At 42.9% G+C, this 12,607-nt stretch overlaps 4 non-coding genes across 4 annotated transcripts; all 4 read left to right on the top strand.

Moving 5' to 3' along the window:
* Nucleotides 1-1,206: 1,206 nt before the first annotated feature.
* Nucleotides 1,207-1,278, top strand: trnae-cuc (transfer RNA glutamic acid (anticodon CUC)). Its single transcript has one exon. It is a non-coding gene; the product is annotated as a tRNA-Glu (tRNA).
* Nucleotides 1,279-2,320: 1,042 nt separating this feature from the next.
* trnam-cau (transfer RNA methionine (anticodon CAU)) lies at nt 2,321-2,392 on the top strand. The gene has a single exon. It is a non-coding gene; the product is annotated as a tRNA-Met (tRNA).
* Nucleotides 2,393-3,088: 696 nt separating this feature from the next.
* On the top strand, nt 3,089-3,160 carry trnae-cuc (transfer RNA glutamic acid (anticodon CUC)). The gene has a single exon. It is a non-coding gene; the product is annotated as a tRNA-Glu (tRNA).
* Nucleotides 3,161-12,010: 8,850 nt separating this feature from the next.
* Nucleotides 12,011-12,082, top strand: trnae-uuc (transfer RNA glutamic acid (anticodon UUC)). Its single transcript has one exon. It is a non-coding gene; the product is annotated as a tRNA-Glu (tRNA).
* Nucleotides 12,083-12,607: the final 525 nt, after the last annotated feature.

Raw genomic sequence — 12,607 nt, 5'->3', positions numbered from 1 at the left:
CTTGATTCTTACATTTCCCATATGCTCTAGTGGTTAGGATTTCTGTCAACTGGAATTGAATCCTGTCAGCAACGTCTGTTTTGGAGCACAACTTTCAAGCTTTCGTTCCATTTTATAAACCAGCATGTTTCATTTCTCAGCATTTCTTTCAGATCAAGGGCATGTAGGAAATCCTGGGTTCAGTCCCCTGCAGCGCCATTCAGTAGTCTGTTCATGGCACAAAGGGAAAGGTCCAAACCTTGCTTGGAAAAAAATCATGACAGGCAGTAGATGGGGATGTAGCTCAGTGGTAGAGCACAGTGCTTCTGTGCAAGATCCCAGTTCTGCATTACCTTTGAATCTAGATAACACATTTTGAAGCAATTTGAGTCATTTAGATGTATATAGCCCCGTAGGTATAATGCACTGGCCCCCTAAACCAGGTATTTTAGGTTCAAGTCCCATCGAAGGAGAGCACTCAGCAGAGTGGCGCAGCGGAAGCGTGCTGTACCCATAACCCAGAGGTCGATGGATCGAAACCATCCTCTGCTAGAATGTGCTACTTTGCACTGATGGCTTTTCTAATCAGGATTAACCAAGCTAGTCAGCAAAGTGTAGGTTTATTCTCAACTGATGCCGATATAGATGATGGAAGCTGAGTTTCAGCGCGAGCTCCCAGTTCCACCTTCTATTTAATCCATCCTACATTGTCATTTCTTTTTTGGGGGGAAAAATAGCTGAGAAGGAACTCTTTCAAGACTATGTTACTTCACAAGTAATCAAAGTCAACGCTATGTTTAAGTAACTCTCTTGTCTTTAAGATAATGGTCCAGCAATCAGCACCTAGTAAAATTGCATACTCATGCTGAACCAACAAGATGTAGGTCAAAAAAGGACTATGGTTACACATTTTGAAGTAATTTGAGTCTATTAGGTGTACAAAACCCCATAATTATAATGCACAGGACAATAGCCTCCAAAATCCCGTATTGTGGATTTCAGGTCCATGGTCTTATTGGCTGAATGACAAGCAATATACAAATCACGAGACTTTTTCCATTTAGAATGGGCTTCTTTCAATTACATGCAGAATCAAACACTTTTAGATTGGATTAAAAATGCTTGCTAACAAGCTGATTCCCCAAATATGCACTGTTTGGACTGTTCCTCAACTCTCAAACATCACTGAGGTCTACTTTATAATTCAATCAGTTACTTTGTAATCCTTCCCATATGGTCTAGCGGTTAGGATTCCTGGTTCTCACCCAGGTGGCCCGGGTTCAACTCCCGGTATGGGAATATGCTGCTCTTGGAAGACTTGTATCCACATTACGCACAGGACATGTTGTGAAAACAAGTGTAAAAACCTTTAATTGGTGTCCAGCGAGGCATAGAAAAATATCACGCATTTGGGCGCAGCTTTAATATCTAGTAATCGACGTTTAGCTTTTCCATGCAGTCTAACAGTTGTTGGATTTGAATGCATCCCTTCACAGGGACACGAACCTAAATCTAGCCCCTTAGACCACTCGGCCAGAATATCTAGTAGGGATCCAACACAAACTCAGAATGGCCAGATAGTGCTTCTTACCCAAAATGTTTTCATGCACTCAGTCAAATGCTTTGTTTGAAACAAAACAATATCTCAAATTTGAGAGCAAAATGAACTGTATTCAATATCAAGAAATACTTCTATTTAGCAAAAGCAAAATACAAATCACGAGATTTGTTGCACGTAGAGTGGGCTTCTTTCCATTACATGCAGAACCAAGCACTTTTAGATAGTAAAAATGCTTGCTTAAAAGCTGGTGCCCCAACTGAGCACTGTTCCTTAACCTCTCCAACATCCATGAGGCTTATGTTACACTTCAATCTTTTACACTTGATTCTTACATTTCCCATATGCTCTAGTGGTTAGGATTTCTGTCAACTGGAATTGAATCCTGTCAGCAACGTCTGTTTTGGAGCACAACTTTCAAGCTTTCGTTCCATTTTATAAACCAGCATGTTTCATTTCTCAGCATTTCTTTCAGATCAAGGGCATGTAGGAAATCCTGGGTTCAGTCCCCTGCAGCGCCATTCAGTAGTCTGTTCATGGCACAAAGGGAAAGGTCCAAACCTTGCTTGGAAAAAAAATCATGACAGGCAGTAGATGGGGATGTAGCTCAGTGGTAGAGCACAGTGCTTCTGTGCAAGATCCCAGTTCTGCATTACCTTTGAATCTAGATAACACATTTTGAAGCAATTTGAGTCATTTAGATGTATATAGCCCCGTAGGTATAATGCACTGGCCCCCTAAACCAGGTATTTTAGGTTCAAGTCCCATCGAAAGAGAGCACTCAGCAGAGTGGCGCAGCGGAAGCGTGCTGGGCCCATAACCCAGAGGTCGATGGATCGAAACCATCCTCTGCTAGAATGTGTTACTTTGCACTGATGGCTTTTCTAATCAGGATTAACCAAGCTAGTCAGCAAAGTGTAGGTTTATTCTCAACTGATGCCGATATAGATGATGGAAGCTGAGTTTCAGCGCGAGCTCCCAGTTCCACCTTCCATTTAATCGAGCAGCACTTTTATTTAATCCATCCTACATTGTCATTTCTTTTTTGGGGGGAAAAATAGCTGAGAAGGAACTCTTTCAAGACTATGTTACTTCACAAGTAATCAAAGTCAACGCTATGTTTAAGTAACTCTCTTGTCTTTAAGATAATGGTCCAGCAATCAGCACCTAGTAAAATTGCATACTCATGCTGAACCAACAAGATGTAGGTCAAAAAAGAACTATGGTTACACATTTTGAAGCAATTTGAGTCCATTAGGTGTACAAAACCCCATAATTATAATGCATAGGACAATAGCCTCCAAAATCCCGTATTGTGGATTTCAGGTCCATGGTCTTATTGGCTGAACGACAAGCAACATACAAATCACGAGACTTTTTCCATTTAGAATGGGCTTCTTTCAATTACATGCAGAATCAAACACTTTTAGATTGGATTAAAAATGCTTGCTAACAAGCTGATTCCCCAAATATGCACTGTTTGGACTGTTCCTCAACTCTCAAACATCACTGAGGTCTACTTTATAATTCAATCAGCTGCTTTGTTATCCTTCCCATATGGTCTAGCGGTTAGGATTCCTGGTTCTCACCCAGGTGGCCCGGGTTCAACTCCCGGTATGGGAATATCCTGCTCTTGGAAGACTTGTATCCACATTACGCACAGGACATGTTGTGAAAGCAAGTGTAAAAACCTTTAATTGGTGTCCAGCGAGGCATAGAAAAATATCACGCATTTGGGCGCAGCTTTAATATCTAGTAATCGACCTTTAGCTTTTCCATGCAGTCTAACAGTTGTTGGATTTGAATGCATCCCTTCACAGGGACACGAACCTAAATCTAGCCCCTTAGACCACTCGGCCAGAATATCTAGTAGGGATCCAACACAAACTCAGAATGGCCAGATAGTGCTTCTTACCCAAAATGTTTTCATGCACTCAGTCAAATGCTTTGTTTGAAACAAAACAATATCTCAAATTTGAGAGCAAAATGAACTGTATTCAATATCAAGAAATACTTCTATTTAGCAAAAGCAAAATACAAATCACGAGATTTGTTGCACGTAGAGTGGGCTTCTTTCCATTACATGCAGAACCAAGCACTTTTAGATAGTAAAAATGCTTGCTTAAAAGCTGGTGCCCCAACTGAGCACTGTTCCTTAACCTCTCCAACATCCATGAGGCTTATGTTACACTTCAATCTTTTACACTTGATTCTTACATTTCCCATATGCTCTAGTGGTTAGGATTTCTGTCAACTGGAATTGAATCCTGTCAGCAACGTCTGTTTGGGAGCACAACTTTCAAGCTTTCGTTCCATTTTATAAACCAGCATGTTTCATTTCTCAGCATTTCTTTCAGATCAAGGGCATGTAGGAAATCCTGGGTTCAGTCCCCTGCAGCGCCATTCAGTAGTCTGTTCATGGCACAAAGGGAAAGGTCCAAACCTTGCTTGGAAAAAAATCATGACAGGCAGTAGATGGGGATGTAGCTCAGTGGTAGAGCCAGATAGAGACAGGAAGTTGGACGTCATTTCCGGTGAGTGTGTCGCGTTTTCAGAGCTGTTCGTTCTTAGAGCCTTTTACCGATTAATCCACGAATTATACACACTATTTACGCATCATATACACGAAAGTGAGCGTTTGATTTCTCCGCAAACAATCCGGAGCCTCAAACCGCTCATTTTTCTGTATTTCGTGGATTAAAAAGCCCTCCTCACTCTCTAGCTCCAGCCTGAACTAGCCTAGCCGCTAGCGTCATGGCTGGATCTACCTTTACCTGTTTGAGCTGTCATATGTCGAGTCAGAACCCTGGCTCCTTCTCTGATAGGTGCGTGAAGTGCAGTGTAGTGGTAGTTTTGGAGGCCAGGGTTACGGAGTTAGAAGCGCGGATCCGCTGTTTAGAGGAGCTTAAGTCCAGTTATAGTTCGGTTTTAGCGCGAGGGCTACCGGATCGCGCTACAGGGCGTAGCATTAGCATTAGCAGTAGCAGTAAGGCCGAGCTCAGCCCCTCAGCGTCTCCCGTGCAGCCGGGACTAGACCAGGAACAGAATAAGGACCAATTTGTGACAGTTCGGAGGGGACAAGGCGCTAAACGCCGAACCTCAGAGCGCCGTGAGCTTCACGTCTATAATAGGTTTTCTCCCCTCAGCGATCACACGCCCGCTGAACACACGAGAGAAACTCTTGTAATCGGGAGTTCTATTGTCAGAGACGTGAAGCTGCCAGCTGCTAGCGTTAGGTGTTACCCGGGGGCCAGAATGGGTGACATCGAAGGAAACCTTAGGATCTTAAAGCAGAGTAGGACCCGTTTCCGGCGAGTCGTGGTTCACGCAGGCGGTAACGACGCCCGGCGGAGACAATCAGAGGTGCTCAAAGTTCAAGTAGCCGCGGTGTGTGACCTTGCGAAGTCGATGTCAGACACCGTAATATTTTCTGGTCCCCTGCCCAATCGGATCAATGCTGAATTGTACAGCCGTCTCTCAGCATTCAACAACTGGTTATCCAGATGGTGCCCTCAAAACAACGTTGTCTTTATTGATAACTGGAGTGCGTTTTGGGGAAAGCCCGGGCTCATACGCAGGGATGGCATCCATCCGACTTCGGAGGGTACATCCCTATTAGTTCGGAACTTGACCGATAGTCTCAGTCGTGTTAAGTGACCATCCAGGGATGAGCCCCAGGTGCAGGTGCAGAGCAGCAGTTCAAGACGCTCCTCTGTCGCTGAACTCTCGCCCGTTCTGTTACATGTGAAGTGTTCAGATTCAAGACAGATAGAGACTGTGTGTGTCCCTCGTGTCCCTCGTACAAATAATGCCAAAAAGTCACATCTCAGAAAAAATATTTCAGGCGTCAGACCAAATAACTTAAGGAAAATAACAATCACAAATGACACAAATATACAAATGAATAAACACGTAAAATGTGGACTGCTAAACATTAGAGCAATTTCCTCCAAATCGCTCTTAGTTAATGAATTAATTAGTGACTATAATATAGATCTTCTAGCTCTAACTGAAACGTGGCTTCAACAAGACGACTACGTCAGACTAAATGAGTCCACCCCACCCACCCATGTTAACTTTCAGACCGCCAGGAGCACAGGCCGAGGTGGTGGTGTGGCAGTGATCTCCCACTCAAGCCTACTCATGAGCCCTAAAACTAACAATGCATTTCACTCATTTGAAAGCCTTATGCTGTCGATCACATGTCCAAATATGAAAAACCAAAAAGGAGTTTTGTTCATAGTTATCTACCGACCTCCTGGTCCCTACTCAGAGTTTTTAACAGAGTTTTCTGACTTTATATCAAACTTAGTGTTAGCCTGGGATAAAATAGTTATAGTTGGAGACTTTAATATCCACGTGAACATGAGTGATGACGCTCTCAGTAATGCCTTCAGCGCCTTGTTAGACAGCATTGGTTTCACTCAGAATGTAAATAAACCGACTCACACTCACAAGAACACTCTGGATCTTATCCTAACGTATGGAACAGAGATTAGTGACCTCATTGTCCTCCCTCAAAACCCTATATTGTCAGACCATTTCCTTATTACCTTTCAGTTTATTCTTAAAGATCATCCAGTCCCACAAAATAAAGTTACAATGAAAAGGACAATATCTGAAAAATCTATCTCAAAATTCAAAGAAATAATAGAGCCAATATTCAGTGACATGTCATGTGATCCTGCTGAGAACAGCTTTAGTCCCAGTTTAAGTGATCAATTTGTCGACTTGACCATGAATTCTCTGAAGTCTGCTCTTGACGTTGTCGCGCCGTTAAAACAGAAGGTCATTAGGCCAAAGCGCGCCTCCCCATGGTACAACCAAGAACTGCGTTCACATAAACAAAGAGTTAGAAAGTTAGAGGGATTATTTCATCGCTCTCGCACCGAAGAATCCCTAAAAGCATGGAAAAGTTGCCTGCTGTCCTATAAGCAGGCTCTGCGTAAGGCCCAAACCAGATATTATTCAAATCTAATAGAAGTCAACAAAAGTAACACTAAATTCCTTTTCAGCACTGTAGCTAGGCTAACAAACTGTCACAGTGCAGTAGAGCCCTCAATCCCAGCTACACTTAGCTCTGATGATTTTCTCCTATTTTTTAACAATAAAATAAAAACAATCAGAGATAAATTAGATGAAATTACGCCCGCTATTAGCCCTGAACTAGCCCAAGCTGTAAATCTAACGTCCCATATAAATCCACCTGTAAACTTAGAAAGGTTCACAGCTGTTGATCAAACAGAGATAACTTCAGCCATTATGTCTTCTAAAAGCTCAACTTGTGTCCTAGACCCCATTCCAAGCAGACTCCTCAAAGACATTCTCCCCCTAATTATAGACCCTATCCTTACTATAATAAATACTTCACTCGAAAGTGGCTATGTTCCACAGTCCTTCAAACATGCAGTCATTAAACCTCTTCTGAAAAAGCCTAATCTAGATCCCGACCTATTGGTAAACTACAGACCTATTTCAAATCTTCCCTTCGTCTCTAAAATCCTTGAAAACGTTGTAGTAAAACAGCTTTGTCGCCACCTGCAGGACAATAACTTATTTGAAGTTTTTCAGTCAGGGTTCAGAGCCCACCACAGCACTGAAACTGCACTGGTTAAAGTCACAAATGATTTGTTATTAGCCGCTGACGATGGACTGGTCTCAGTCCTGGTTCTGTTGGACCTCAGCGCAGCGTTTGACACCATCGACCACAACATTCTACTGCAGAGGTTAGAATGTGATGTAGGTGTTGGAGGAACAGCCCTCAGCTGGTTTAAATCCTATCTATCTGATAGGTTCCAATTTGTTAATGTAAACCAGAGCTCCTCACCAAGCTCTAAAGTAATTTACGGTGTGCCACAGGGTTCGGTACTCGGTCCAATTCTGTTTACTCTTTATATGCTGCCATTAGGCAACATTATCAGAAAGCATGACATTAACTTCCACTGCTATGCAGACGACACTCAGCTGTATTTATCAATGAAACCTGATCAGAGCGATCAAGTAGACAGACTTAGTACTTGTGTGAAGGAGATAAAAACCTGGATGACACTAAACTACCTGCTTCTTAACCCTGAAAAAAACCGAGGTCATTGTGCTTGGCCCTAAGCATCTACGAGATGCTCTATCTGAGCAGATAGTCACACTGGACAATGTCAGTGTAGCCTTCAGTTCTACTGTAAGAAACCTTGGAGTCTTATTTGACCAGGAGCTCTCATTTAAAGCTCATATAAATCAAGCTTGTAAAACAGCTTATTTCCATTTGCGCAACATAGCCAAAATCAGAAGAATCCTGCCTAAAAGTGATGCCGAAAAACGTATCCATGCATTTGTAACGACTAGATTAGACTACTGTAACTCCCTGCTTGCAGCGTGTCCTAAAAGCTCCATAAAAAGCTTTCAACTGGTTCAAAATGCAGCAGCAAGATTACTAACAGGAACAAAAAGAAGAGAGCACATTACGCCAGTGCTGAAGTCTCTTCACTGGCTCCCTGTCGAGTTTAGAATCAAATTCAAAATTCTACTCTTGACCTACAAAGCCATAAATGACATGGCCCCATCCTACCTCAAAGATGCTCTAGAACCATATCATCCAAACAGAGCTCTTCGCTCTCAGAATGCCGGCCTTCTGGTGGTGCCAAGAGTCTCTAAAAGCACAGTAGGAGGTAGAGCGTTTAGCTCCCAAGCTCCTGTGTTATGGAATCAGCTCCCGACCCATGTTAAATATGCTGACACAGTCTCTTCATTTAAGTCCAGGCTTAAAACATTCCTCTTCGAAATCGCTTATGGTCAGACTAGTTAGGAACAGAAACATAAACCCACAGCTTCAGCTACGCTGCCCTAGGAGTAACTATGCTGGGGGAAGTATGACAGCTTGAGCACTATCCTCTTCTTCTTCTGACTACTTATGCTATCAAACAATATTTATTTTTTGATTCCACTTGCAAACTGTTCACCGCCTTCTTTTTCTTTCTCTCACTCCTGAGGACCTGTGGACCCAGATGCCCCTCCCCTGGTGAAGTGGTCCCTGCCCTGTGTGGACGGTCCCTCATCTGCCTGAGGGGTGGGTCCAGCTTGCCCCCGACGGTCCCTCATCTGCCTGACGAGTGGGTCCAGCTCGCCTCCAACGGTCCCTCATCTGCCTGAAGAGTGGGTCCAGTTCGCCTCAGTCGGTCCCTCATCTGCCTGAAGAGTGGGTCCAGTTCGCCTCAGTCGGTCCCTCATCTGCCTGAAGAGTGGGTCCAGTTCGCCTCAGTCGGTCCCTCATCTGCCTGAAGAGTGGGTCCAGTTTGCCTCAGTCGGTCCCTCATCTGCCTGAAGAGTGGGTCCAGCTCCAGTCTCCCTCGTGTCCGTCTGTCCGTCTGTGAGAGTCGGATCTCTCCTTCACTGGAACTCCTCCAGGTTTCTACGCTTTTTTCCCAAAGAGGTTTTTCTTGTAGTTTTTCCTGGCCGAGAAGGAGAGTCTAAGGACAGAGGACCCTGGGACATCGTCCCTCGCCACCACAGACATTGTCTGACTCCCTCGCCACCACAGACATTGTCTGACTTCATCGCCACCACAGACATTGTTGATTCATTTCTCCCTGTGGCCCTCAGAGGCAAATGTTGTTGTGATTTTGGGCCTTACAAAAATAAATTGATTTGATTTGATTAGAGCACAGTGCTTCTGTGCAAGATCCCAGTTCTGCATTACCTTTGAATCTAGATAACACATTTTGAAGCAATTTGAGTCATTTAGATGTATATAGCCCCGTAGGTATAATGCACTGGCCCCCTAAACCAGGTATTTTAGGTTCAAGTCCCATCGAAGGAGAGCACTCAGCAGAGTGGCGCAGCGGAAGTGTGCTGGGCCCATAACCCAGAGGTCGATGGATCGAAACCATCCTCTGCTAGAATGTGTTTATTTGCACTGATGGCTTTTCTAATCAGGATTAACCAAGCTAGTCAGCAAAGTTTAGGTTTATTCTCAAGTGATGCCGATATAGATGATGGAAGCTGAGTTTCAGCGCGAGCTCCCAGTTCCACCTTCCATTTAATCGAGCAGCACTTTTATTTAATCCATCCTACATTGTCATTTCTTTTTTGGGGGGAAAAATAGCTGAGAAGGAACTCTTTCAAGACTATGTTACTTCACAAGTAATCAAAGTCAACGCTATGTTTAAGTAACTCTCTTGTCTTTAAGATAATGGTCCAGCAATCAGCACCTAGTAAAATTGCATACTCATGCTGAACCAACAAGATGTAGGTCAAAAAAGAACTATGGTTACACATTTTGAAGCAATTTGAGTCCATTAGGTGTACAAAACCCCATAATTATAATGCACAGGACAATAGCCTCCAAAATCCCGTATTGTGGATTTCAGGTCCATGGTCTTATTGGCTGAACGACAAGCAACATACAAATCACGAGACTTTTTCCATTTAGAATGGGCTTCTTTCAATTACATGCAGAATCAAACACTTTTAGATTGGATTAAAAATGCTTGCTAACAAGCTGATTCCCCAAATATGCACTGTTTGGACTGTTCCTCAACTCTCAAACATCACTGAGGTCTACTTTATAATTCAATCAGTTGCTTTGTAATCCATCCTATATGGTCTAGCGGTTAGGATTCGCAGTTTTCACCCAGGTGGCCCGGGTTCAACTCCCGGTATGGGAATATCCTGCTCTTGGAAGACTTGTATCCACATTACGCACAGGACATGTTGTGAAAACAAGTGTAAAAACCTTCAATTGGTGTCCAGCGAGGCATAGAAAAATATCACGCATTTGGGCGCAGCTTTAATATCTAGTAGTCGACCTTTAGCTTTTCCATGCAGTCTAACAGTTGTTGGATTTGAATGCATCCCTTCACAGGGACACGAACCTAAATCTAGCCCCTTAGACCACTCGGCCAGAATATCTAGTGGGGATCCAACACAAACTCAGAATGGCCAGATAGTGCTTCTTACCCAAAATGTTTTCATGCACTCAGTCAAATGCTTTGTTTGAAACAAAACAATATCTCAAATTTGAGAGCAAAATGAACTGTATTCAATATCAAGAAATACTTCTATTTAGCAAAAGCAAAATACAAATCACGAGATTTGTTGCACGTAGAGTGGGCTTCTTTCCATTACATGCAGAACCAAGCACTTTTAGATAGTAAAAATGCTTGCTTAAAAGCTGGTGCCCCAACTGAGCACTGTTCCTTAACCTCTCCAACATCCATGAGGCTTATGTTACACTTCAATCTTTTACACTTGATTCTTACATTTCCCATATGCTCTAGTGGTTAGGATTTCTGTCAACTGGAATTGAATCCTGTCAGCAACGTCTGTTTGGGAGCACAACTTTCAAGCTTTCGTTCCATTTTATAAACCAGCATGTTTCATTTCTCAGCATTTCTTTCAGATCAAGGGCATGTAGGAAATCCTGGGTTCAGTCCCCTGCAGCGCCATTCAGTAGTCTGTTCATGGCACAAAGGGAAAGGTGTTGTCTCCAAACCTTGCTTGGAAAAAAATCATGACAGGCAGTAGATGGGGATGTAGCTCAGTGGTAGAGCACAGTGCTTCTGTGCAAGATCCCAGTTCTGCATTACCTTTGAATCTAGATAACACATTTTGAAGCAATTTGAGTCATTTAGATGTATATAGCCCCGTAGGTATAATGCACTGGCCCCCTAAACCAGGGATTTTAGGTTCAAGTCCCATCGAAGGAGAGCACTCAGCAGAGTGGCGCAGCGGAAGAGTGCTGGGCCCATAACCCAGAGGTCGATGGATCGAAACCATCCTCTGCTAGAATGTGTTACTTTTCACTGATGGCTTTTCTAATCAGGATTAACCTAGCTAGTCAGCAAAGTGTAGGTTTATTCACAACTGATGCCGATATAGATGATGGAAGCTGAGTTTCAGCGCAAGCTCCCAGTTCCACCTTCCATTTAATCGAGCAGCACTTTTATTTAATCCATCCTACATTGTCATTTCTTTTTTGGGGGGAAAAATAGCTGAGAAGGAACTCTTTCAAGACTATGTTACTTCACAAGTAATCAAAGTCAACGCTATGTTTAAGTAACTCTCTTGTCTTTAAGATAATGGTCCAGCAATCAGCACCTAGTAAAATTGCATACTCATGCTGAACCAACAAGATGTAGGTCAAAAAAGAACTATGGTTACACATTTTGAAGCAATTTGAGTCCATTAGGTGTACAAAACCCCATAATTATAATGCATAGGACAATAGCCTCCAAAATCCCGTATTGTGGATTTCAGGTCCATGGTCTTATTGGCTGAACGACAAGCAACATACAAATCACGAGACTTTTTCCATTTAGAATGGGCTTCTTTCAATTACATGCAGAATCAAACACTTTTAGATTGGATTAAAAATGCTTGCTAACAAGCTGATTCCCCAAATATGCACTGTTTGGACTGTTCCTCAACTCTCAAACATCACTGAGGTCTACTTTATAATTCAATCAGTTGCTTTGTAATCCTTCCCATATGGTGTAGCGGTTAGGATTCCTGGTTTTCACCCAGGTGGCCCGGGTTCAACTCCCGGTATGGGAATTTCCTGCTCTTGGAAGACTTGTATCCACATTACGCACAGGACATGTTGTGAAAACAAGTGCAAAAACCTTTAAATGGTGTCCAGCGAGGCATAGAAAAATATCACGCATTTGGGCGCAGCTTTAATATCTAGTAATCGACTTTTAGCTTTTCCATGCAGTCTAACAGTTGTTGGATTTGAATGCATCCCTTCACAGGGACACGAACCTAAATCTAGCCCCTTAGACCACTCGGCCAGAATATCTAGTAGGGATCCAACACAAACTCAGAATGGCCAGATAGTGCTTCTTACCCAAAATGTTTTCATGCACTCAGTCAAATGCTTTGTTTGAAACAAAACAATATCTCAAATTTGAGAGCAAAATGAACTGTATTCAATATCAAGAAATACTTCTATTTAGCAAAAGCAAAATACAAATCACGAGATTTGTTGCACGTAGAGTGGGCTTCTTTCCATTACATGCAGAACCAAGCACTTTTAGATAGTAAACATGCTTGCTTAAAAGCTGGTGCCCCAACTGAGCA

This window comes from Eucyclogobius newberryi, unplaced genomic scaffold (assembly GCF_026437365.1).
Source record: "Eucyclogobius newberryi isolate DKJ021-1_F unplaced genomic scaffold, fEucNew1.0.hap1 SCAF_103, whole genome shotgun sequence".
Lineage (NCBI taxonomy): Eukaryota > Metazoa > Chordata > Actinopteri > Gobiiformes > Gobiidae > Eucyclogobius > Eucyclogobius newberryi.
Note: the sequence above shows the minus strand (reverse complement) of the source record. Positions and strands in the feature narration are given on the sequence as shown.